A 26,593-nucleotide genomic window follows, 5' to 3' on the forward strand; every position below is an offset into this window, starting at 1 on the left:
ACAGATTTGACTCTCCCTGGGACCTCACTAGATGTAGAATTTCAGAATGGAATATTCTTCCACTGTTCCTTCAGTCTCTGATTTAGTCAATTTCACCTGATTGATTTAGTTGGATAGGGTCATATAATGTCTTTTAAAATATTGTGGCAAATATGTCATAGCTTCTTTATGGTAACATTTTTCACTGCTTGTTAACTCTTACTGATGGTGAATTTTTCTATCCAACTCATATCCCTTCTCATTCCTGAGGCCTGTTTCCTTTTGGTCTGGCTCAGTAAATGAGGATGACAACTCAATGCCCTTTACAGAGTGCAGTGGTTAAGAACATGTGTGCACTGTAGCCAGAATTAGAATCCAGGCACTGGGAATGACCTCGGCAGCTTATTCATCTTTACTAAGATTTAGTTTCCTTATGTATAAAATGGGTGAAAATGATTGCACCTCTCTCCCTCATGAAATGAAAGCAGTCAATAAATGATCTCCATTATTATTACTTAATAGCAATCATAGCTACCTAAAACTAATATGGATCTTATAAATCATCTATTTATACACCACTGAGAGCATCTTTTGACATAAATTTTTCTTCAAGCTGAGTAAAAGGTTTCCAAGTGCACTGTGCATACAGACCTGACTACATAAATCGCCTTAAATAGTTCAGGTTGAAGAATATTGGAGACCTAAGTAGGTTAAAAATTAAGCTTGGATTTAGCACCTATTAAAATAATGTTTCCTGACAAAGCTCCAATGAAAATAAAAATAGCTATAGAAGAGTCTTTTACACCAAGCTGATTCATATCCTAGTTAAAAATGATCACAGTGTTTATGCCTGTCATTAAGCTGGTTTCCATTTCAGACAGGGAATGGATTGAATAAGAAATATTTCATCCATCTCTCTTCTCACTTGGCATCACATAGGACATTACAAGGCTGGACAGGGACTGTGCCGGGGGAGTCCCAGAGGAGCAACGGGCTGGCATCTACTCCACCCTAAGGAGTTTAGGGGAGAATCAGTAGGAGTTCAAATGGGAGGTACCAGAGACTAAGGGCTTGGTTATAGAATATTATTGAGGTTAAGGAGCCAAGTATCTTAGTCCGTTTATGCTAAACGGAGGCTGGAAGCTGGGAAGTCCAACATCAAGGCATCAGCAGATTCTGTGTCTGGTGAAGGTCTGTTTCATGGTTCCTAAGACAGCTGTCTTCTCACTCACTATGTCATCACTTAGCAGAAAAAGTGAGGGAGCTCTCTGAGGTCCCTTTTATAAGAGCACTAACACCATTCATTGAGGGCTTCACCCTAATCACGCAATCACCTCCCAATGGCCCCACCTCCAAATACTATCACATTAGAGATCAGGATTTTACGTGTGAATTTTGAGGGCGATACAAACATCCAGTCTATAACACCAAGTCCCTAAGAAAGCAGGCAATCTAATGGGTATCTATGAAGTTGGACAGTTTCAATCAGATTTTTTTTTTTCTTGTTATCAGAGTTTATTCTTAACAATGACATATGTCATCTCAAAGCTATTTTTGTTGGGCTCATATAGGCCCATTGGGTCATGGTTGTGAATGATCTGAAAGGACCACCTACCTCTTGGGAAGGAGGAAATACTTTCAAAAAGGCACTTAAAGTAAGCCAGCAATAATCAGTGTTCATATTCAGTTTAAGAATCAACTGTCAAGAAAAAACTACTAGAATTACAGAATCAGGAGGAACTTCAGTTTTCCTGTCCCTGTAGCATCCTTCAAAAGAAAAATTCAAACATAGCCAGTGTCCAGAAGGCCATTTTGTTGTTCTTCAATTTATTAAAAGATGGGTATTTTCCTATATTGACTTGAAATCTGCTTCCTTGTGACTCTGTACACCCAGTGATTTTTTTTTTTTTTTTTTTTGTGAGTGGAAGGATGTAGATGACTTCTCTGATGCTTGGTAAAAGAACATGCGATGCTTGGAAACATTTTTCATCATATTCTTCTTTCTCTTCATAGCCCACCTGGCATCTCCTGAAAGAACTTTGAAGGTCAAGGACAAGAGGGGATACCATATACTTTATACAAAGTTTGGTATTGATGTCCATTTTCTTTCTGCTTTTTAAAAAAAATACTGATAAAATACACATAACAAGGTTTGCCATTTAACCACTTTTAAGCATAAAGTTCAGTGGTATTATGTACATTCATGTTATTGTACACCATTACCACTACCCATCTCCTGAATTCTTTTTATCTTGCAAAATTGAAACTCTATACCCAACAAACCTACCTCCTCATCCCCCAACCCTGGCTCCTGATAACCATCATTCTACTTTCTGTCTGTATGATTTTGACTATTCTAATACCTCATATAAGTGGAATAAGACAATATTTGTCTTTTTGTGACTAAAATAGCACAATGTTATTTCACTTCGCATAATGTCCTTAATTTTCATCCATTTTATTTATTTCTTTGAGACAGAGAGTGAGAGAGATGGCATCAGAAGGGGCAGGGTCAGAGGGAGAAGCAGACTCTTCACTGAGCGGGGAGCCCAATGTGGAACTCGATCCTGGGACTCTGGGATCATGACCTGAGCTGAAGACAAATGCTTAACTGACCGAGCCACCCAGGCTCCCAGTTTTTATCCATGTTATAACATGCTAGAACTTCCTTTTTAGGATGGAATAATTGTCCACTGTATGTATATAGATCACATTTTGCTTTTGCATATGTGTTTTCTTTTAAATTCCATACCAGAAAAGGAAGAATCAGAGAATTCAAGGTCCAGATAGAACTTCAGAGGATGATCTTTAATGTAGTATAAATATACACATGCAAAAAGCATCAGAAAAATGACACTGATAGAACCACAATGACATACCTGTACACACTTACTAGATTTGTTACAATTTAAAAAGGCTGACATCACCAAATGTTGTTAAATATGTAGACCGGTTGGAACTCTGATATGTTGCTGATAACAATGTAATTTGGCAAAATCCATTTGGAAAACTGTTTAACAGAATCTACTACAGCTGAACATAAAACTTATGGCTCAACAATTCCACTCCTAAGTATAAATGTAATAAATCTGTACATGTGTGCACTAAAAACATTTATGAGCGTGTTCACAGAAGTACTATTCATAATGACCCCAAACTGGAAACTACCACAAGGCCCAACAGTGGAACAGAGGAATAAATTATTGGTATGTTCGTACACTGAAATAATTTATAGCAATGAAAATGAACAAACTGCTGCTCTGTGCAATAGCATGAATGAATCATAATGAATCACAAACATAATGAATCACAAACATAAAGAAGCCAGGTAGAAAAGAGTACATGTTGTATAATTCTATTTACATGAAGGGCAAAAACAGGTGAAACTGGTCTATAGGAATAGAAGCCAAGATACTGGTTAACTTTCAGGAGGTGGGCAGTCCTTGGGAGGGGAGAATGAGGAGGGCTTTTGAGGTTTTGGTAACATTTTATTTGATCTGGATGTTTGCTATGAATGTATGTTTAAATTTGGAAAATTAATTCAACTGTATACTTAAATATGTGCACTTTTCTGTATGTACATTTCTTAGAATAACGACATATGCTTTAAATATGATGACCATGAATTTTAAATACTATGCGTGTTATACATACGTATTCATGGAACATATGCAATTATGCATATATTATGTGAGGGGTAGGATTTTTGAATGTTTGTTTGTGACACTGTATTTACAATGTTATTTGTGCAATAGGTAATTAAAACCAAATAGAGACTATTTATTATACTTATTTGCCTCCCAATGAATCCAAATATCTGAAGGAGATACCTTAGACAAGCTAGCCGTGGTTGTTAACTAGAGCAGAAGATCATGAAAAACATAATAATACCCATTTTTTTTATTTATTTATTTATTTGAGACAGAGAGAATGAGAGACAGAGAGCATGAGAGGGAGGAGGGTCAGAGGGAGAAGCAGACTCCCTGCCGAGCAGGGAGCCCGATGCGGGACTCGATCCCGGGACTCCAGGATCATGACCTGAGCCGAAGGCAGTCGCTTAACCAACTGAGCCACCCAGGCGCCCAATAATACCCATTTTTAATACAAAAAATATATCCATGCTTACTTATGAACTACTGAAAGGAAACCTCTTTTTATCCAAGAATCATAGGACTTGAATTATGGAAAGAGTCTTAGAATTTACTGAATCTACCTCCTTCATTTTGTAGACACATGATCAGAGTTACAGCATCACAGTTTGATGATGGCAGGATCAGGATAGGGAATCAGGTTTCCCAATTCTTTTTTTTCTTTTTTTTTTTTTAAAGATTTTATTTATTTATTCATGAGAGACACAGAGAGAGAAGCAGAGGGAAAAGCAGGCTCCCAAGGAGCAGGGAGCCCGATGTGGGACTCGATCCCAGGACCCTGGGATCATGACCTGAGCCGAAGGCAGACGCTTCACCGTCTGAGCCACCCAAGTGCCCCAGGTTTCCCAATTCTTAGTCCGCTGCTCTTTCAAATCAGCTACAGAGTTGCCTCTGGATTTCTTCAAAGCTGTGACAGAGGCTAGGACAGAGTGCCAAAAAGCCACACTGTGCAGATAGTTTGAGAAAGTTACCAGTTACTAGACTCCTCTGAAATCACACGCTTTGAAAAATAATTTTGCAGTTCTCCTTTTAAGAGGTCGAGTCTCTCCCTGACCCCTTCAACCTGGCTTTAACCATGTGGCTTGCTTTGGCCAATAGAAGGAGGCAGAAAACCATGCTGTACCAGTTGTGAGCTTCAGCCTCCAGAAACTGGGAGCAACTTAGCTTCGTGTCTTGGAAGCCTGCTGGCCATCAAGTCAAGGGGCTCCGGCTTCTTGGAAGATGAAAGACCACGTGGAGCAGAGATGAGTAGTTCTTGCCTCTCACAGATTCAGAGCTGACCATGGATACCATAGCCCAGCCTAGACCAGAACTTCGGACCAACTGTTGGCCTACAGAACTGGGAGTGAAATAAATATGTCTTAAGCCACCAAGTTTTAGGATGGCTTATGGCACATCAAAAGTGAATGGACACGTCACATCAACTGACTGTTTTAAGCTTTGTCTCATTTATCAGTGGCATTGCAAATTGGTGTCCTTTTCTTCCCATTTCAAATGAGAAAACCTCTTAGGATGAAAGACAGAAATTTTAAAGAGGCAAAGGAGATATGGCATCTACAGCCTCTTTTAAATAAGGGCTGGACGCTTGCCCCCTTCCCCGGTAAGACCTACTGGGGACATTTGACATTACATAGCACTCTGATGTCAAATCATTTTTGTTCTCCTCACTCAAGAAAAGAGATCCAAATACTGTACCTTACCTACCACTTTCCCTTTCTCCTTTATCACCCCTCAGGGGTGAGATGGATCGTGCCCCGTCAGAACCCTTTTTATTAGGGTTGCTAGTCATTGTAAAGGAGTGTCCCTGGTGACCGACTCTAGTTGTGGTTCGAAGTTCAACACTCCATCCTCAGAAACACTTGCTGGTTTGGCAAATGCCTTGCAGAGATGTCCTCTGTTCTTGTGGACAAGCAATTGAACTAAGGTATATTTCTTTCAAGAGGAGTAACTATTCATTCTGACCTTTTCCTGCTATTCTGCCCACTCCTAGAGCACTATGTGTGCTCTGATGGGGACCATGGCCCTAAGCCAGAGGGAGGGAAGTCTCACCATATTGTTGTCAGAGTAGATAAGCAGTGGGGCACATGAAAGGGAAGTGCTCCAGGATTTGTGGGCTGCTTAGGCTCAAAGACGCTCTCTTCTGATCCAGCTAACAGGGACGAATGGAAGCATAAAACCCACACTCATTAGTGACTCTCAGGTTCCCAGCACCCTGGTGGGAGGGTGGCTGAGCAACCAGCCAACTTAGTGCTTTGTACTTCTCCTTTAAAACACACTCACATGCACACACATGCACACGACACTGTCTCACTTCAAAGGTATGACAATTTTTAGGAGTAGGGCTGCTGCTATACAAGATTAATGAAAAATGGTTACCTGTGGCTTTGGTTCCTATGCCTTTTCTCCCCCCATCTTCATAGCTTCTTGATTTTATTTCCACTACACAAACCAATACAGAACACCTAATGTGTGTAAGGCAATGTGCTAAGTACTACCATGAGGGCACAAAGGGGGATAATAAAGAGCCTGTAAGGTGGTAAGCATCTATGAAACAGTAGAGCAATATGTCTAAGCAAAGAAATGAATTATAAAAGTTGTTTTTCAAGGAGGAAATGTCAGGGTGAATCAGAATGTGTCTTTGCATGGTAAATCCTTAACTCTGCTGGTATGTAGAGCTAGTATCTCCATTCTCTTCCCAATTATAATGGTTTTTCTCCACACTTATTGCCTGGAAACTTCATTCTCAGCCAGTTAACTCTGACACCAATAGATTGATACAACAGGGTGGGAACTCTCTGGAGCCAGGGTGCCATTGGACTAGATGATGCCCAGAACGAGGAGGAGTGATTAGAACCAGAGGGAGGAAGCAGACGCACCTGCGAGGCCCTGCAGAAGAAGGAAACTTAGAGAAGCAGAATTGCTCACCTGACAGATGCTCTGGAGAGATTAACTGACACTTTCTTTAAAGTTTGCTTTGCTTTTTCCATTCTGCCTTCCACTCAAGTTACTGGCTTCTCTTTCCCGCTAACGGTGTCACAATTGGGCTCTTCTTCAGGAGCTATAACACTCTTTTTTTTTTTTTTTAAGATTTTATTTATTTGACAGAGAGAGACATGGCAAGAGAGGGAACACAAGCAGGGGGAGTGTGAAAGGGAGAAGCAGGTTTCCCGCAGAGCATGGATTCCGATGAGAGGCTCGATCCCAGGACCCTGGGATCATGACCTGAGCCGAAGCCAGACACTTAATGACTGAGCGACTCAGGTGCCCCAGGAGCTATAACGCTCTTGGGATGCTCTCTCCTCTTCTCATTTGCCAAGTTACTTCAGAATCCTCCTGGTAAAAGCTCTGGGACTAACTTAGCCCCCGGTAGATCAGGATAAATTAGAAAAACAGAAGAAAAACACCACACCGATTTTAACATCTCATTTTTCCACCCCATCTTGTCCCTCCCCCACCAAGAAAAGGCTAAATTCCTATTTCTGGTGATCCACTGAAGTTGATTAGAAGGACAATGGGTGGGTGGGCCAGTGGATGCATCTTATGAGAGGAAAGACAAGAAGGTTGAAGGAATCTTGGAAGCTCTGGTGAGGTTCCCCTAAACCTAGAAGGAGATGAGGTATGAGATTAACTGGCACCCTACTCCTGCACTGTGCTCCAGGGAGTTGGGAGAATCTCAGAGGGGAAGAGCTAGCTTGACCATGTTTGCAGTCGCTTCCAGAATTAGCAAAGTTTCCATGCCACAGCTTGGCCCAGCAGCGCTGAGGTGACATGTCTTCTTTGACTTTTTCTAGGGGAACCATGTACAGTATAGTTTTTAGACTAGTCACCTAGTGTGTAGGTGAATGGTGCTCTCTGAAGTTGTTTACCGTAGCAGCCCTATTAGGGACCACCTGGACAATGAGCAATCAGTGGAAACCAGTCCCATGAGCTACTGCTCCAGGCTACCTCAGACACTTGACACTTCCTTATTCCTGGGGTAGTGGTGGTGGGAGTGAGCACTAGTGAGAATCAATTTCTCTACCACCCAGCAGGATGGGTGCTCAAAGGAGGCAAAATCTGATGTATCAAAGCCAAATAATGTAATATTATTTCACCTTCCTTTTAAGTTTTTCAATAGAACAAAATTCAGAACTACCCCATAGGATTTCCTTAATGGGAATTCCAAATAATTCTTTTGTTTGCATTTTGGCTGCTGATTCAGAGCCGGTGCCCATCGGCTAATGACTAACTCAGAGTCATGACCATCCTTTTTCATAGCAACAAAAAAGAAACACAAACTGGGGCGCCTAGGTGGTTCAGTTGGTTAAGCATCTGACTATTGATTTTGGCTCAGGTATTGATCTCAGGGTCCTGGGATCCAGCCCTGCGTGGGGCTCCACACTCAGCCCAGAATCTGCTTGTCCCTCTTCCTCTGCTCCTCCCCCCCCCGCTGGTACTTTCTCTCTCTAAAATAAATAAATAAAATCTTTTTTTAAAAAAAGAAACAAACCATTTGGGGGGAAATGAGGTCTAAGGGCAAAAACATGGATGAAAATTAAACAGTTCTGCTTTCAGAACTGGGTCCACATTTTTTCCTAGGATATCACATACTATTGATGTTGCTACAGCTCACAATTTTCAGATATTCTTTTTTCAAAAAATTAGATACCAAAAACCCAGTTGGAGCCGAGAGTATGAAGAATTTGCCAAGGGCACCATAACTTAGGGTGGGTGTTAAGTAATTACAATCTCTGCAGCAGGAGGAATGGCTACAACGAGGTAGACTTACCATACAATTTGGATTTTAACTTCCTTTTGTAGTTAATCCACATGCCATCTGTTTAACAACTTTCTCCATTTATTTCTGATTAGTTCACCTTCCTAAACACAGAGGGGCAGCACAGATGATATACATTCATCTTTTTGATTTTGTTAAGCACTCAAGCTAGTGATTACGGGATGCCGGTCTGGGTCTCCGCCACCCCCAAGCTATCTGTGCCATCATAATCCTTCAGGTTAGCCTGAAATACACACTTCCTCCTGACTGCCGGTGGGAGGAAAGAGATTTCTGCAAGCAGATGTCCCTGCCCTAGAGGCTGATCGACAAGCCAACAATGAAAACCATTACCCGTGATCCCTGTGTTCTAATGGGGCACAAAAGAGCAGAGGAGAGTGGAGGGGTTTACTGAAGTGAGCAGGAGCTGGGTCTGGCAGATTCTTCTATAACCAGCTTTCTCAAGATTGGTGCTATTGCTGTTTTGAGTGAGATCATTCTTTGACTGGGGACCTGCCCTGTGTATTGCAGAACATTTAACAGCATCCTTGACCTCTACTCACTAGATGTCTGTAAGCAGCCCCTTGACCTAGTTATTTCAACAAAAATGTCTCCAGACATTTCCTGGGGGCAAACTCACCCTCAGTTGAGGATCACTGTTCTATTGCAAGTCTCCCAATCCTGAGATCAGTTGCAAACTATGTTGTAAGCCCCAGTAAAGCCCGGATCAAATTCACAAATAATTCAGTTTTAATGAAGTTCTTGCAAACCAAATATATATTTATTCCTCTAAAAATGTTGCTGGTAGTTGCAGACCAAGGTATTTCTTGAATGGGGCGACAGTGGTGATGTAATAGCTATGGGAATGAGGTGCATGCTGAGATGCCCCATCTCTGATCCAGCCTGCGGTGATTGCCAGAGATGGACCAGCCATGGTGGTGATGCATCCGAGCAAATGCAGGGCTTTGCTTGCTCTCTCTCATTCTGAGGGTTCCTCAAGGTCTGGCCACACCCATCACCCACTGTAGTTTCTCATGAATCCATCACCTGAGTAGCAGCAGAAGTAAGAAAGCCTGAGGTAAAGTTGCTGTTCCACAGCCCAAACAACTCTTGATTTGGCAGAGTCAACTAGAACAGAAAACTTTTTGGCTCCTTCACCTACTTTTGTCCCAATGGGCAGAAAGAACACCACATCTCATGGGACAAATGTGTTTTGCTGATCATTTCAACTGAGGACATCACACAAAGAATATTTAGTGTCTGGCCTTATAGGAGCTAAACTTGATTGGAGATGCTAATTAGAAAAACTGGAATCGAGTGTCTCCCCATTTCTTAAAATTTTTTAAAAATTTTCATTTGTATTTATTCTGCTTTCTCCACTGTCACATACATCCAAAGCATGAACAAATTCAATCTCATTGGAATATCCCAGTCTGCTAGCAAGGCGGTCTTTGGCACCAATAAATAAGATTAGAAAGAAAGCTTAGAGAAGAAAGGGGACTTATACCAAATGATATTTGGGATGATGCCCTTTCCCGAAGACTAAACAAAATAAAAAGACTAAATAAAATGATTCTCAGAGGAGCAGTTGGGTCATTGCTTTGTCTTTGACCTTGACTCCCCCTAGAGCTGTCACTCTTTCCATGCTCCATCTGAAAGGTTCTGTGGAGCCAGGCTTGGATCAGTGGTTCCTAGGCTCGGCTGAGCATTTATTCACCTAGGGAGCTTAGAAGAAATCATTAGGACCACTCTCACAAGTTCTAACACGGTTTTGGGTGTGGGATCAGTGAATATGTATTTTTCAGGATCTCCTCAGGCTATTCTGACATGCAACCACTTTGGACATCTGGAATAGATAGTGATGATGGCCAGGATGAAATCTACCCTGTATGGGACTCTTACTATGCTCCAGGCGTGAGCTAAATACTGTCCATGCATTAGCTCATGTCATCCTCATTACAACCCCCATGACTTAGTTATGGCTTCCATTGGAGAGGGAGAAATTGAGGCTGAAGGGGTTGGATGAGCATTCCAAAACAGGACTGCATCTGAAGCTGGAGTTTTTAACCATTCTGCAAGCTTCCCTCCTTACCCTGTTTTGAACTGTGAGGGGGGACAGGAAGGAAACAGACAGATGAAGGGGAGGAGGTGTCTCTGAGATCATCTGCAATTTCTGTAGAACTCTGACCAGGCTCGCTTCTCAGGGTTAAGGCACAGACAGGCTAGCAGGAGCGTTTGGGTGTAAGCTTGACTGTTGCCTCATCTCAGATAGGGAGCGTTGCAGCTCCACAAACAGGGCATGGGGGCTACAAGAACTGCCAGGGCGGGGTGGGGGGAAGAGGGTTCATAAAAATGATATTTTTACTGAGCACCAGAAAGAACATTTTCGTCTTTAAATATGCAGAGACACTACAGCAAGTATCACAAATTCATTCTGGTGATGCAACCAACAACACTTAATTATCAGCTCCACAAGCAAATTAGGTGAGAAAATTACTTGTCTTTTTATATTTATTTTATTTCTAAAAGAATTCAAAGAAGATAACGATTTAACTACCACAGCATATTACACACAGATTGCTTCTCTCCTTCATCCCCACCCCCTTTTTTAAGCCACAGATGCACCTGTTCTTTTGCTTTGCTATTTGCATGGACCTCCTAGAAGAGTTGTTTAGGTGCCATTTCTTGAGGAATCCATTGGGTGTGTTGGAAAGCTGAGGCAGAGACATCTGTGGGAGGGTTAAGTAGCAGTACAATCCTGAGTGTATCTACCTGTATGTATCTATTTACAACGTCCGCCTGCAGGAGGCTACTTTCCTCAGAGGACTTTGAGCGGCCCCACTCACACTGTTTACCAGAGGTGGCTTTTGGATGCTGTTTGTGCATGTCATGAATGCCAACTTACAATCTCCAAGTTCTCACTCATACTTTCTCTGACCAATGGGACATTGTTTGGGGGTTAAAGAGGCTCACATGGTCTTAGGGAGACCAAAGAATTATTCCCTCATGGTGACAGGTAGGACAAAGTGTCCACGGCTCCACATTAAAGCCACATCCTCCTTCAGTTTCTCACACACCACTTGTCTCTGTTCCAAAGGGATCATTATGAGATACTTCTGGAAGGGAAGCTAGGGGTCTCCTCCTGAATATTCTCTGAAAGCAATGAAGTTTCAGCTATTTTACTAAATATGCTGGGAACAGTTATGAGCTTGGTTTCTTCTTCTAGTTTCCCTGTTATAAACCTCCATGTTCTCCAGTCTGCTCAATTGTGTGGCCACGGAGAGATGCAAGGGATCTGACTTGAAGCCTTCGGGCCCTTCCAAGACAGTAGCCAGCGTTCCCTGTAAATCACTGCTGGCTCTACCAGCAGTTATGTCCTCAGCAATTTTGGTTCTCCAGCTCCAAAAATAGGGACAACTTGGGATTCTAGAGTTTGTCTTGTCTAGTGTTTCCAGAATGAGACAGGCAACACAACCAAGTGTGTTGATCCAGGAGGGGATTGTGAACTGGAGGACACATGCCCCATCTATAGGGGGCGCCGACCTCCACTCTGTTAGACTGTTGTGTGGAAACATGGACCCACGTTGCCAGATCTTTCCATAAAATTTCAACGATCTGATTTTCATCGTAAGTGTCATAATTTTTTAAATATTAGCAAACAAGTCAAGTTTCAGAAAAAAATATTTTGTGGACCAACCAAAACATGTCTACAGGCCAGATATTGTCTGAGGCCCACCATTTTGCAACCTTCTGCTCTAGTTCAATTCCATCCTTCTAAGGATGGTTCTCCCAGAGGGTACCAGTTACTCAGCTAGCCAAGAAAAAGAACCAAGATCTGGTGTCCAAACCATGGGTCAAACATTCTTTCCTTTTTGCTTTACCCTTAATTCTCTTCATTTTTACCAGTTCAAAGATTTGTTTCAACCAGGTGGTAACTGGATACATTCCCTATGCAAAGAACTATGCTAAATGTTTGAAACTACCAGAGAGTTAAACAAAACAACCGCCCTTCCCCCAAAAGATTTGGTACTGCTTCTGAAAAAGGAGATTTAAGATTAATAGTGTCTCCTCAGGGTGCCTGGATGGCTCAGTCGGTTAAGCTTCTGACTCTTGGTTTCAGCTCAGGTCATGATCTCCGGGTCATGAGATCAAGCCCTGGTTGGGGCTCCATGCTCAGCCCAGAGTTTGCTTGAGATTCTCTCTTCCTCTCCCTTTGGCTTTCCCCTCCCCCTCTCTAAAATAAATAAATAAATCTTTAAAAAAAAATAATGCTTTCTCTGTGCCAGGCATTTTATACTCAGCATTTCAAGGAATCTTCAAAAACTGCTATGAGGTCAGCATTGTTCACGATCTTCTTCCAGCTGAGACACTACAGATCAGAGAGATTAAGTAACTTGCCCAGCGTCACACAGCTAGAAAGAAACAAAGCTGAGAGTTAAACCTGGGTCTTACTCCAGTGTCCGTGCTTTTCATTCTTTTTTTTTTTCTTATTGAAAATTGTGAGTGTTCAATAATGAAACATAGAAACATACAGAAATGGTATTATTTAACACTGTTACACGTTCCCATGCTTTCTCTACTAGACCATGCAATAATCAAGGAACCCAAACACAGCATTCAATAATGCATGCAAAAAGAATGATAATCACTGTGTAGAAAATATAATGTAGAGAATATGCAGAGTCGCTGGAGCCACATGGAGGCACGAGAGTAAGGATAAGTTTGGTTAAGGAAAGCTAAATGGAGGAGGTGAGCGTTGAGTTGGGCCTGAATGTGTACAACTGACAAAGACTGGTGTTGGGTTGGGTATTCTCAACTTCTGAACAAATCAGGCAAAGGAAATCTGTTTTGCCTACTCTCTAAATAGAGTTCACGATGACTCAGAAACTAGGGGTGGTGGTGGTGGAAGAGGTTTAAAATCATACAGCTCCCTGAAGCTGGCCTGCTCTCCCAGTAGTGGGGATGAAAGCCCACCTGGATTCCATGACTTTTCCCAGGATCGCAGCGACCCAGACACCCTGGCTCTGAGCGCACCAGGCTTCCCGTGCAGCACCCGTCTCCTTGCTGCATGGCCCCAGCTCTCTCACACTGATTCAAGGCTCAAATTTCTGTCTCGAATTTACTTCATTCCTCTATAAGCATCCAACATTTGACATTTATCATAAAAGGTCTGAGCTATTCGTCTGACAATTAAACATCCTCTGGGGGTATGCTGAAGGCTTGGTATTATGTTTGCGCTTTTATTCTTTCTTGTTGGTAACCCTTCCTTTGCCTCAATGTTCTAAAATACCTCAGTAAAACGTCTGCTTTTCTCTAAACTTGTTTGGACCATGTGAAAGATTGGTTCATGAAGGAAGACCTATTTATTTTATTTTCATTAACACTGCATATGCTACAGTGCCATTTCTGCAGTTTTTCCAGAGTTAGACTCTTGAGATGTAGCTATTAGGATCTTCATTCTCTCTCTCTTTCTCTCTGGCTTACATTTGTAATATAGATATTATATTTTTTCTTTTCTTTCTTTCTTTCTTTCTTTTTTTTTTTTTTTCAGGAAGCATAGTGTCTTTAGTTAATAGCCCCTGATTGCACAGTTTCTAGCTATGATGATCTGACAGTTGGGCAGCCTATCCAAGGACAGCATTGATGAATAATTCCCTGACAAATTGCTGGCAAGGGGAATCGGTGCCTCCATCTTAAATGTGTTACATAGCCTTTTTAAAGAATTCAAGGTGAGTATATTTCTTTATACCAATTACGCACAAAACCAGGTTAAGTTAAGAGATGAATGATAACTATTGAAGATTTGTGGAAAAGCCTGGGAAAGTATATAGGAGTTTTCATTTTGATGGAACTTGCTTTAAATTTTATAATAGGGATCAACAATTGGTTAAGAGATGGTTTAATGAGGAAGTTAGATTTTCAATAGGAAAGACATAATGCATTTTAAAAAACGATTATTTATTTTAGAGAGAGAGAGAAAGAGGGAGTGGGGGGAGGGGCAGAAGGAGAGAGAATCCTCAAACTGACTCCCCACTGAGTGTGGAGTCCTTCGTGGGGCTTGATCCCAGGACCCTGAGATCAGGACCTGAGCTGAAATCAAGAGTCAGCCACTTAACTGACTGAACCACCCAGGTACCCCCATATAATGCATTTTTAATCCAGCTGCCCATGCTTAAGGGAAGCCCAGGTGTTTTAAGGAATGGGAATTGCTGGTGTTTTCCATCTGCTGGTGGGAGCTACCTACTTAAAGACACAATTCTAGGAAGAAATAAACAGCCTCTAGAGGACCAGCCTTGGAAAGGGGCCTAAGTGATGGCAAGTCTCAGATCCACCTTCCTTCATGATGCCATTTTTGGTACACTACAATTAAAGCAATGCTATCCAGTCTTTAGCTGGATGCAAGCTGCATGAAGCTGGACTCTTCCTCAGCTTTGTCTGCTGCTGTACCTCAGGTGCCTAGAGCAGTGCCTGGAACACAGCAGGTTCTCACAGACGCGTGGTGCTTCAAGGAATGAATGCCCGGCGGCCAAGATCAAGAAAGAATTGATAATTTCTGAAATTGAAAACCTTGCTGCCAAGTTTCTTCTTCTGCCAAAGTTATTACTTTTTGCTTTTGCTAAAAAAGTTCCCCCTTCAGCGGTACATAAATTATACATATTCTAAAAAATGTTAATCTTGGTCAGTGTTGCCCATTTTCTATTCTGTTTCCCTAAGACTAAGGACATGATTTGTTCAGCTTACACTATAAAATGCTCACCATAGGATAAAGTGATATGGATGCATAATAAATTCCACTTGGTAATAAAATAATAAAACTAAAATTAAATCCTGACTAAAATGATAAAATTAAGTCCTGATTTAAAAAAATCAGGAAAACCCCAGGACTACCTACAGTAGCAATTATAACTTACTGGCTTATTGTCACCAGTTGTAAGATATTTTCCATGTCATTTATTGCCAAAAATAACTATAGCAAACATTTACTAATTTTTACTGTGCACATACATAGTGCTAAGCATGAATTATATACATATTCAAACTTCACAGCAGCCATTTGGAGGTGAGGAAATGTAGACTCTGAGAGGTTACCTGCCCGATGTCACCTGACTGGAAAGGGCTGCAGTGGGGATTCAGGCTCAGCCAATCTGGCTCCAAAACCCAATTCTAAAAATCAATGCTACACTGCTTTACATATTGCTCAAAGTGGCTAAAATAGGGGCGCCTGGGTGACTCAGTCGGTTAAGCATCTGCCTTTGGCTCAGGTTGTGATCCTGGGGTCCTGGGATCGAGCCCATGTGGGGATCCCTGCTCAGCAGGGAGCCTGCTTCTCCCCTGCCTCTGCCCCCCCCAACGTGTTCCTGCTCTCTCTCTCAAATAAATAAAATCTAAAAAACAAAAAGTGGTTAAAATACAGAAGTTTGTAAATAAAACTTTCATAAATGAGAGCAGAGTCAGGGTTTTTCCTAGATTCTTATCTCTTTCAGTCACATTCCTTTTATTTGCCTTCTTGGGTGGGAGACAAAAGCTGGAAAGACCCTTGGAGTGTGGGAGTGATGTCCCTCTTCTGTGTGTCCATAATTAGCAAGCGCTATTAATATACTATTAAATGTTGTTGCAATTTAAATTCTCGTAGTGCTGCATTGACCTTCCAAGAATGGGAAATGCATCCAGAATGATCCGAGGTCATTTATTCCCTCTAAAATCTGTTTCATCAAAAGAAACATAAATAGCAATCCCCAGAGTCTTAAATAAAACATGTTTTCTGAATTCTCCAGAAGAGGTAACAAAGTGAGAAATCTGCCCTGCAACTCATCGCAAAATAACAAATCTCTTGAGATGTTTCTCTCTTTGAAGATGCCCCAGTCTCTGGGGGAGCTCCTTCCATCCCTGTCCTTCTCTCCCTCAAAATCCTGCCTGACTCTTCCAGACCTTTCTCCTTGGAAATGGCTCCATGGTCTTTTTCACGGAAACCAGCCTTCCTGCTTTTCCCAACATCCTCTGTTCTGTAGCTCCACACCCTCCTCCGTGGTTCTGGGGTGAACCTGGACTTCTCAGAAGGTTGTGCAGGGGAAGAGGCTCATCATTTGCATAATGAGTATATTTTTTTTCCCTCCAAATGTGCATTTTTCCAAAGGATGGTGACGATTGTGTCATACACATCCTGGAGTTAAGTTTGCAAATGATGTATATTTAGATCATCCAATTTTTTAAAAATTACCAAAAAACAAACAGCCTAATATTTGGAGCCATCCTGGCAAAATGTAGCTGGTTTATCTAAAACACCTTTCAGGGGTGCCTGAGGCTCAGTCAGTTAAGCATCAGACTCTTGGTTTTGGCTCAGGTCATGATCTCACAGTTGTGGGATCAAGCCCTGCACTGGGCTCTGTGCCCAGTGCGGAGTCGGCTTCAGATTCTCTGTCCCTCTTCCTCTTGATCAATCTCTCTCAAATAAAATCTTTAAAAAAAAAACCACCTTTCACGTATTTTAGTGTTAAGATGAAAATGTCCTAGTCAAATGTAGACATACCTCTGAGCCTCAACACACATAGTTCATCTTTCCTGCATGCTTTCCCCACCAGCCTCCATAAATGCTCCGTTAAAGACCACAGCTACCTCATCTGCATGTACTAATGAGCAGTATGTGCATTAACAAGTTTATAAACTTTGGTACAGTGTTGATATTTACTTCACTTTATGAGCCCTTGGAATCCAAATCCACCAATAGTCTCACCACTGGTTCCAGAGGGCACCCGTGCAGGTTTGTGGGCATGGCTGTGGATGTCTGCAATCCTGGATTGCCTGAAGGGCTGCAAGACCGAGTCAAGCATGTGGCCTATGTGCCATATGTCAAGGATGATATGTCAACCCGTTACCCATGAAAACCATTCAGGGTTTGTTAGCAAATAGGGGCCTGATAGGAATGGGTGCAAAAGTGCTTCATTGAGTGGGGCTGCTTGATATCGAATCCTAAGGAGGACAGCTTTGGGCAAGCCAGCATTAACTACATTGTATATTCACTTCTAAGTTAAAGGATGTGATTCAAGCAGATGTATCCGAAGCTCTGGAATTGATTCCTCCTATTAAGTGATTTCAAGGGCTTATGACTTTCACAGGTATTTGTTCCAATATTAATGTGTTAAATATACTTTACTTCAGGATGCTTTGTGAGTGCATAGTTTAGTGAGTAGAATTACACACACACACACCCCAACACACACAATCACATAAGTTACCCAAAGGTCCAGATAGATTTTACAGGTCAATTGTGTAATATTTATTAGACTGAAATTACAGTGATGTTTATTTAATACATGATATGTGAATGCATATATATGAATAAATGAATGAATGTAATTGCAGAAAGAGGCTTGATTTTCCAATGCCTTTCAAACTATTATTACATGCTATTTGGTTACTCTTTCAGAGGAAGAGATTGGATTGAGGTCCTCCTTTCCTCATCATTTGAGCTATTTTGAAGGGTTTAAGATAGCAATATTTAATTCATGTATGGGCTAAGAATTCTACTCCATAAGAATCCAACAATGAACTCATATCTCCATTTAGATGTCTCAAAGCAACCCCAAACCAACATGCCCCAAACAAATCCATGATCTTCTCCCAAACTTGGTATTTAGAATTTCCTATCCTAGGGAACTCTAACACCATTCACCCAATTGGATAACCACAGGATGGGGAATCATTTTTTTTTTTAATTTTTTATTTTAAGTAAACTCCACGCCACTTGTGGGGCTTGAACTCACAACCCCGAGATCAAGAGTTGCATGCTCTCCTGACTGAGCCAGCCAGGTACCCCGAGGAGTCATTCTTAGTACTCTGTTTTCTGGTACTCTCAAGTTTCAATCATCACTAAAGACTGCTGATTTTATAATCTAAATAATTCTCCAGTCCAGTGCCTTGTCATCACTACCATGTCCTCCCCAGCCCATCATCTCTTTAGCAGTTCCTTCTCTTGCTCAAGTGAAAAGGCTACTGATGGCCTCTTGCCAATCTCCAGAACCTTGTCTCTCCTAAGCCGACATTTATACCCTTTCTGTGGTCACCTGGCCCTCCTCTCAGACTCGACAATGCATTATGTATCGTGTTCCTTTATGTTCTAGCTCTTTCCACATGCTGACCTTTCTTCCCCACCCACCTCCAGTTATCCCAGTACGTTCCTTTAGCTTTCAGCCAGTATATCACCGCCTCTGGGAAGTCTTCCTTGATCATCTTAGGTTTGGTCAGGCTTGTCAAATACATGTTCCCGGTATCCTGTGATTTTTTCCCTAGTAAAATTATAACATTCTTACTCAGCTATTCAATCCTATGATTATTTGATTAATGCTTGTCTCTCTTTCGGATTTGATCATAATTTTCATGAGGACCCTTCTATCTCCAGTGATAGCACAGAGCTTGGAATGAAGTAACTGTCCTATAAATTTTGCTAATTGTATGGATTAATAAGGAACCATGGGGACCAGACATTATGCAAAACTCTCTGTTAAGGACTTGGACAGACAGAAGGACAATTTAGTGACAGCTTCAGAATTTCACTATCTTGGAAAAGTGGTCTCTAGAGCAGATAACTTCATGAGATAGTATCTCCTATTCTACTGTGTGACAAATCTCTTGAATTCTTTAGATACAGTCACTACATGTTACATCATAAGGTAGATAGGCCAACAGCTGCCTTCGCACATACTCCCCTTTTGTTGGCCAAGTAAGGTCATTGACTTTTCCGTCACAGGAGAAAGATTTCAACAGCCAAATGGCAAATCACTCTGGGTATCCTGGGACAAAGGCAGCCCAGTCCAGGTTTGGGTTGCCAATGGCACAAACATGTGGCATTTCCTTTTCTTTCTGGTGGAGAGTCAGCATCATGCATTATAATTATACTTCTGTAGTTATTCTGAACACTTCACAAAGTACTATGTGTTGAACTTTGCAAAGGATGGGTCATCTCCTCTAAGCTACCTCTCATTGTGGGAATGTTTTCTGAAATATCTCTAAGGATGACTCATCTCTTGTGCAATGTTCACATAAGAACTAAAATTTCTTTCACTGAAATATTCTCCTTTTGGTAGGAAGCCTTATAACATAAATTTAATCCCTCTTTCAAATGACAGCCCTTTAAGTACTATGTTATAAAAACTGTCTCTTGAAGACATTTTTTCCTCTCTCTCTCTTTTTTTTTTTTCAGTCTCTCAGCTAACACCAGATTGGGCTACTTTGAGATTTTTTTTCTGTTCCTATTAACATATGGAGATCACAAATTCTTACATCCTAAATCCAGAGCCCAGTTTCACAACCCTAACTAGTGCTAAAATCTACCTGGCAATCAGTGTTCACCCAGCTCTGTAAATCCTTAGCAATACCATTTAGGCAATTAGATATACACCAAATTTTAGTAGAATTTTATGTGTTAAATATCTTTTGTTTCCTTTCAAGCTATACATTATTTGAAGAGAGGGAATTTGTATCTCACACAGGCATTGCCTTGTTGAAAGCCTATTTATTGAAGGTAAGTAATCAAGGAATATTCATTGCCTCATTGGTTTAGGAATCAGATGTCTCAATTCTAGTCTAATGTTTAGATCTCAACAAGCCTCAATTTCCTCATTTGTGAGAGATGTCAGTTTTCATTTTCAACAACTTCATAAAGCTGTTTTGATGATAGATGTAATGATGGTCTGAATTCCTTAAAAAAAGATTTTAAGAGGTTAATTTCATTTTCTAACACTCCCCCCGTCGTCCCTATGGGGTTGTGATTCAAACTCACAACACTCTTAGCTGCATCCTCTTCGTCTGTCTCTTTGCATCACAGAGGTAAGCTGGGCTGATTGGACTCCTCAAGGACATAAGGACAATAACTCTCAAATTGCAAGACCCAGACTATTGGGGTCATCTGGATTTGGGGAGGACCCTTGGCACTTGCTTGCAGATCCTACCATGGGGATCCAAGTGATGAATTCAGGCTGGGCCTGTGTTTTCTTTTCTCTTGGGGATAAGAGGCCAGATTGGAAAACCAATGTGGAAGGCTAAGTGAAATGATGAGGTGATCTTGGGTGATGGTGTTTGGTGAGGATTAGGAAGAAGGAAGCTAGATTCAATACTGGAGCTTGGCAATCTCCACTTTAGAAGGCTGGGGCTGCCTGCGGGGCTTTTAAATGCTGACAAAGGTCTATCGGGCTCCAGTTGGGGCAGTCTAATGTTTCCTTCTTTTACCTGTTGCTCTGCTTGCATATCAAAGGGATGTTTCTCCGCCAGATTTTGAAAAACAAAATAAATGAATACCAATTGCTCTTCAAGACCAAAAAGCTCTATCCACTTCTCAGAACCGTCAAATAGCTTTAGGAAACAGTTTTTGTTTTTGAAAGAAGCCATCTCATTAGAAGGGTTTTGTAACTGGAAGGAAATACACCGAAATGATAATAGTGCTTGTTGTTTGGCACCTGGGCTGGTGGACGAGGTTTATTTATTTATTTATTTTTCCTGCTTTTACATACTTTCTGAATATTATTCTATCATGACTTTTATAATTTAAGAATAAAAGGAAAGAAAATTCAAAGCCATTTCCCTGAAAGAAAGCCCCTCAAACAGCTACTTATTTTGCCCATTAATTTGTCTGTCTCTCTTCAGTACACAGTGAGCATTTCTATTTCAGCAGAAGACACCAAACTCAATAGCTTTAATTTAATTGTTCTTTTCTCCTTCTTTCCCTATTTCCAACAAGTCTTCCCCTTACCAACATTTAGATTTTCAGCTTAACTGGGTATGTAGGGCTCAGAAATTGCTCAAAGACTGCAAAGTGTAGAGTTCCATTTTTTCCCTCCATTTTAATTTCCTTTAGCAATTTAGCACTTCTTTTCAAATCACACATATAGAAAAAAAACAGAGAAATTTCTTAACACCCCTTTGGCAAATCACATGGAAAGAGCTGCCACTGTTTCTATTTACTGCTTTAGGCAAGTTATATTTCAAGTAAAGAGCTTCATCTCAGGACCAAACAAGAATTTTTTAAAAAGTCCTTTGATTCCTTCAGACAAGATATACTCTGAAAAGCAAAACACAACCTAGAATTGTACACAGTAATATAAGAAGAATGTACGTGCTGAGTATATGTAATGCTAAATATTACACTTCTAACTATTGATCCTTAGAGAAAATACCATGTAAATACAAAGTACACTTTATATCTTTCTTAGTATGTTAGTTTTTACATGAACCAGAATATCAGCTTTTAGTAAAAATGAAATCATAGCTGACTAGATAAGCCTCCAAATCTCCAAGTTTACACTTTCAGCAAAGTATTACATTTGGCAGCTAGCAGTAAGTTAAAAGAAAGGGTGCGATCTCATACTGAGGAAATTCACTCAGTATTAGATGAATATACTTTTTACAATATCCAAACTCTTATAGAGTTTGCTTTTGTTTGGGAGGCAAATTATAATTTATTCAAGGAAGGAAAATATGCAGTCAAGGAAGAACAATTATTATAAAAATAAAGAAAACTTTCCTTGCTAAATTCTGAAGGTTAACAGAAGACGTGAGCAATAAATGCAAATAGCTTGGATTATATGGTTTAGGACATATTTATGCAGTTATTTATAATTTAGAAACTGTGTAAAAATATAATTTAACTTTATGTTAATTTTACTAAAACTTTCCTCTCTTAATTCCAAGCAATTTCTAACTTGCCTTTTTAATGTCATTATATCCCCCAATAACAGTGTCTTCTGCGTATATAGTGATTTGCAATTTTCATGCAGCTTTTTCCCTCTGTTTTTTTTTTTTTTGTATTAATAAGAACATTTTCAATTTGTTCAATGTGAGCTTTGAAGGACAGAGAATATTTCTTCCCTCTCTGTCTTACCTCATTTATTTATTTTCCTCCTTATTAACTTAAAATTACACAATTCAACCTTTCTTTGGTTGTTAAAAGGTGAGCTCAGACTTCTAGGATTTCTTCAGGAAAACTTCCTTTCCTGCCAGTGAAATGATGTTCTTTTATTTCTGAATTCATGGATCGCTTTTAAGAATTTGTATTCAGATCCAAATCAGTGGGAAAACCTCTGGCAAGGGTGGTAGACAACTCTGCCACCTCTTTGTGGGGGAACCTGGAGTACCAGACACTTAGCATTCAAAGCAATGATGGTGGAGGTTGGAGACCAGCCTGGAAAGAAGTGGGAAATACAAGAGAGTCCTAGAGCTTCAAGGAAAGTCCACACACATGTGCACGCACACCACATGCACAGAACAAATGGGGAAAAGATTTCTGGTTTTGTTTTTCATGTAGATTATTTTGCATTAGAAGAATTTCCTGTAAGTATGGAGATTTTTTTGTTTTTTGTTTTTTTATTATTATGTTATGTTAATCACCATACACTAATCATTAGTTTTTGATGTAGTGTTCCATGATTCATTGTTTGCGTATAATACCCAGTGCTCCATGCAGAACGTGCCCTCCTTAATACCCATCACCAGGCCAGCCCATCCCCCCGCCCCCTCCCTTTTTTGTGATGCATTTAAAATATGATTTGCTTGGTCAATATTCTTAAAGAGTAATTGTAATAATTAATGTTTTTTTCGTCAATTAGTATTGGTTGTTTTAAACCAAATCCTCTATGAAGGATTTAAGTTGGAAATGAGATCAACACTTGGTTAGGGCATTTACACTTTTTGAGGGATCAGTTTTCTCATCTCTGCTTATAACCCTGGGAACAATGGGTAGCCTTTCCCCCTACCTTCCTCTGAGCAGTGTTATGGAGATAAAGTAGGATAATACCATTTTTGGTAAAGGTTTAACAGTCTGCCCGATATGTGTATTCTCTTTTCTAAAGGCCTCAGCTGCCCAGCTATATGGGTCCCCTACATTCATGCAACTACTTCCCACCATGAAATGTGAATGGAAGGCAGGGGTGTTACTTGTGCACTAAAAGTTTTAAGAAGTGGGTATGCCTTCTTCTACTGGCCAGAAACAGAGGTCCCGAAGCCCTAGAAGATGATAGAAACTGAAGATGGAGGGAACTTTGGAAACTGAATCAATGCTGGGAAGAGAAGGGTTAAGGTGATCAACTGTTCTGGTTTGCCTGGGACTGAGGGGATTCTTGAAATATGGGACTTTCATTAAACTGGGACTGTCTTGGGCAAGATGGGGTGTATTGGTCACCCTAAGAGTGTACGTTGTCCAGGAACCTCTTCACTGGACTATTATATGAGTGAGAAATAAGCCACTAAAATTTTAAGTTGATTTGTTGCCTTCCACTAGCATTACCCTAACTAGTACGCATTAGAATGACTGCTAAGTGACCTTGTGATGATAGACATGTCCATGAGTGTCAAAGAGTAGGATCCTGGGATCTCATCCTCACAGCTCTGTGATCTGAAGCATGTGCTTGGCTTAATCCTCTAGTTGAAGTAGATTGGTAGTTCTCAAAGTGTGGTAAGGGGGTCCATGGGCTTTCCTAGGATCCTTTCAGGGTGCCCTTGAGGGTAAAGCTTTTTATGATAATACCAGATATTATTGCTTTTTTCACTCTCATTCATTCTCTCAAGAGCGTGTACAGGAGTTTTCTGGAGGCCACACAACACGTGCTTATGCATTCTTTTGTGTTGTTGTTTTTAAGATTTTATTTATTTGAGAGAGGGAGGGAGAGCACAGAGGGAGAGTAAGAGGGAGAAGCAGACTCCCCACTGAGCAGAGAGCCTGATGTGGGACTCGATCTCAGGACCCTGGGATCGTGACCTGAGCTGAAGGCAGCTGCTTACCCAACTGAGCCACCCAGGGGCCCCTGCTTGTGCATTCTTAAGTTTTAAGAATGTCGTTAGTTTAATTTCTAATAAATATCAATAAAAGTAATGTACATAAACAAAAGCTCTTTGAGGTCATTAATGATTTTTAAGAGTGTAAGAACTCTTGAGACCAAAAAGTTTGAGAGCTGCTGAACAGGGCAATCTCTACATTCCTGTGTAACTATAGAGATTTGTGAAGTAATATTTATATATACACAACCTAGTTACAGCATTTTTAAGTTGCCATGCCCTTTGTGTTTTTTCCATCTTGAGTTGTGGTGGAGATTAAAATACTTTGAATCCATTCTTAAAGGCAGAAAAGCATAGAAAGTTCCTGTTTATGTGTCAGAAATTATGCCATTATAATGCCTCCTTATGACATAAGGCAGTGCCATAAACAAATCATAACATAAGAAGAATTAAAGTATATTTTTCCTTCAGAGGAAGGAAGGATATTATATCATTCCAAACAAGTAAATAACCATAATAATATACTTGGGCTCATCCAGGAATTTAGATAAAGAAGCTTGTTACACTTTTTGTTTTTTGCTTATTATACTTCTTTTTAAAAAACTTTTTATTTAAATTCAGTTAGCCAATAGTACATCATTAGTTTCAGATGTAGTATTCAATAATTTATTAGTTGTGTATAACACCCAGTGCTCATCATATCACGTGCCCTACTTAATGCCCATCCCCCACCCACCTCCTGCTTATTATACTTCTGATGGAAGCAAACCAATGCAAATTTGGCCGTGTCTCTCTTGTTTAGAAACGTTCAATTGGTTCTTGTAGGTCCTTGGAATGAAGCCCCAACTTATACAAAGTCCTTCTAGGTCTTCACCCACAAACCCCCACTGCCCCTGCCTCAATTCTGTGTGCTCTTCCTCTACCTTTGACTCTATTCCAGTTTCAATTTAAACAGCTTTATCTCCTGGAAGTCTACCTGATTTATAACTGCAATACACCTGTGCTTCTTACCCCTGAGCAACTCACTTGTAATTCCCTGTTCTGGGATACCCACTGGATCCAAAGATAGAAACCTACTAATCTCTTGTAGGATCATGATTCAGGTGTGACTGGCTCCTGGCAACAAGCCTTGCCTAGCAGCGAGTTTGGATGAGAGACGAGACCTCCTTCTCATGCCACAATGTGGATCTGCACACATATGGCAATATACTGTTCAGTCCATTAAAGAAATGATTCAGAAAAAGGGATTTCCAGATAGCCAAATACAAAATGTTTGCTAAATACACAGAAGTGAAGTCCTCAATCACCTAAGTTCACTGGACACTGGTAAATTTAGAGATGGCCAAGATCTATGATTTACTGAAACACACACACACACACACACACACACACACACACACACACATGCGCGCACGCGCATGACCAGTTCAAAATCCCGGATGCCATTTGAGGAATGTATGGTTGTTTGTTATTTTGACAAATTAGTAAAGTTAATTTAAATTAATTATGACAATGCTTCATAGTATATTTTACAAAAGTAATGAGTCATAGTTTAAAAAGTTCTGGGCTTTTAAGCTTTTCTTGGGAAGAGTTAAAAGAATGCTATTGTTTCTTTCTTTAAGATAACATTGAAATGTCAGAACTTATGGAGTAGTAAATGTGAGAGATGGCTACTTATATATTGTAGGGAATGTATATACTTCTATAATCAAATCTAGTAGAATATTTGAAACAAAAACTCTACAGATCTCTCTTAGCTCATCTTCCAAATGAAGTCTATTGCTGGTGAGTGGAGAAAGGATCCATTTATCTATATTTGCAGCTTTCTGGGTTCAGAGCAGTAATAATGGGAAATGACCTGTTGTCTCTGCTTTCCAGGAACACAGAATCACTTGGGAGCAGAGATGGGGGAGCCTGAATCCCACGTATGCTTCAAGATAGCATACGTTGGGTGCCACAGTACTTCTGGCCAGTGTGGATGGCACTGGCAGGGGAGAGAAGGTAAACTTGAAGGTAAACTGGGATTGTTTCACTATTATATTCCCTGCCCTAGAAGACCACAGGCTCATCAAATATCTGTCTGGTAAAAAATTAAGATCCCTTAAGGTCGTGTTCAGGATCTGGAAAGAATTCATGGAGGAAAAAGCATTTTAGGTGGATTTCTTTTTTTTTTTTAAGATTTTATTTATTTATTTGAGAGAGAGAGAATGAGAGAGAGCACATGAGAGGGGGGAGGGTCAGAGGGAGAAGCAGACTCCCTGCCGAGCAGGGAGCCTGATGCGGGACTCGATCCAGGGACTCCAAGATCATGACCCGAGCCGAAGGCAGTCACTTAACCAACTGGGCCACCCAGGCGCCCTAGGTGGATTTCTTTTAAGTGTTAGGGAATGGGAACTTTCCATTCTGAGACTGCTGAATACGCAAAGGGCTAATGCTTTAATAAAAAATGCTT

The sequence above is a fragment of the Neomonachus schauinslandi genome, chromosome 1, assembly GCF_002201575.2.
Source record: "Neomonachus schauinslandi chromosome 1, ASM220157v2, whole genome shotgun sequence".
Taxonomy (NCBI): Eukaryota; Metazoa; Chordata; class Mammalia; order Carnivora; family Phocidae; genus Neomonachus; species Neomonachus schauinslandi.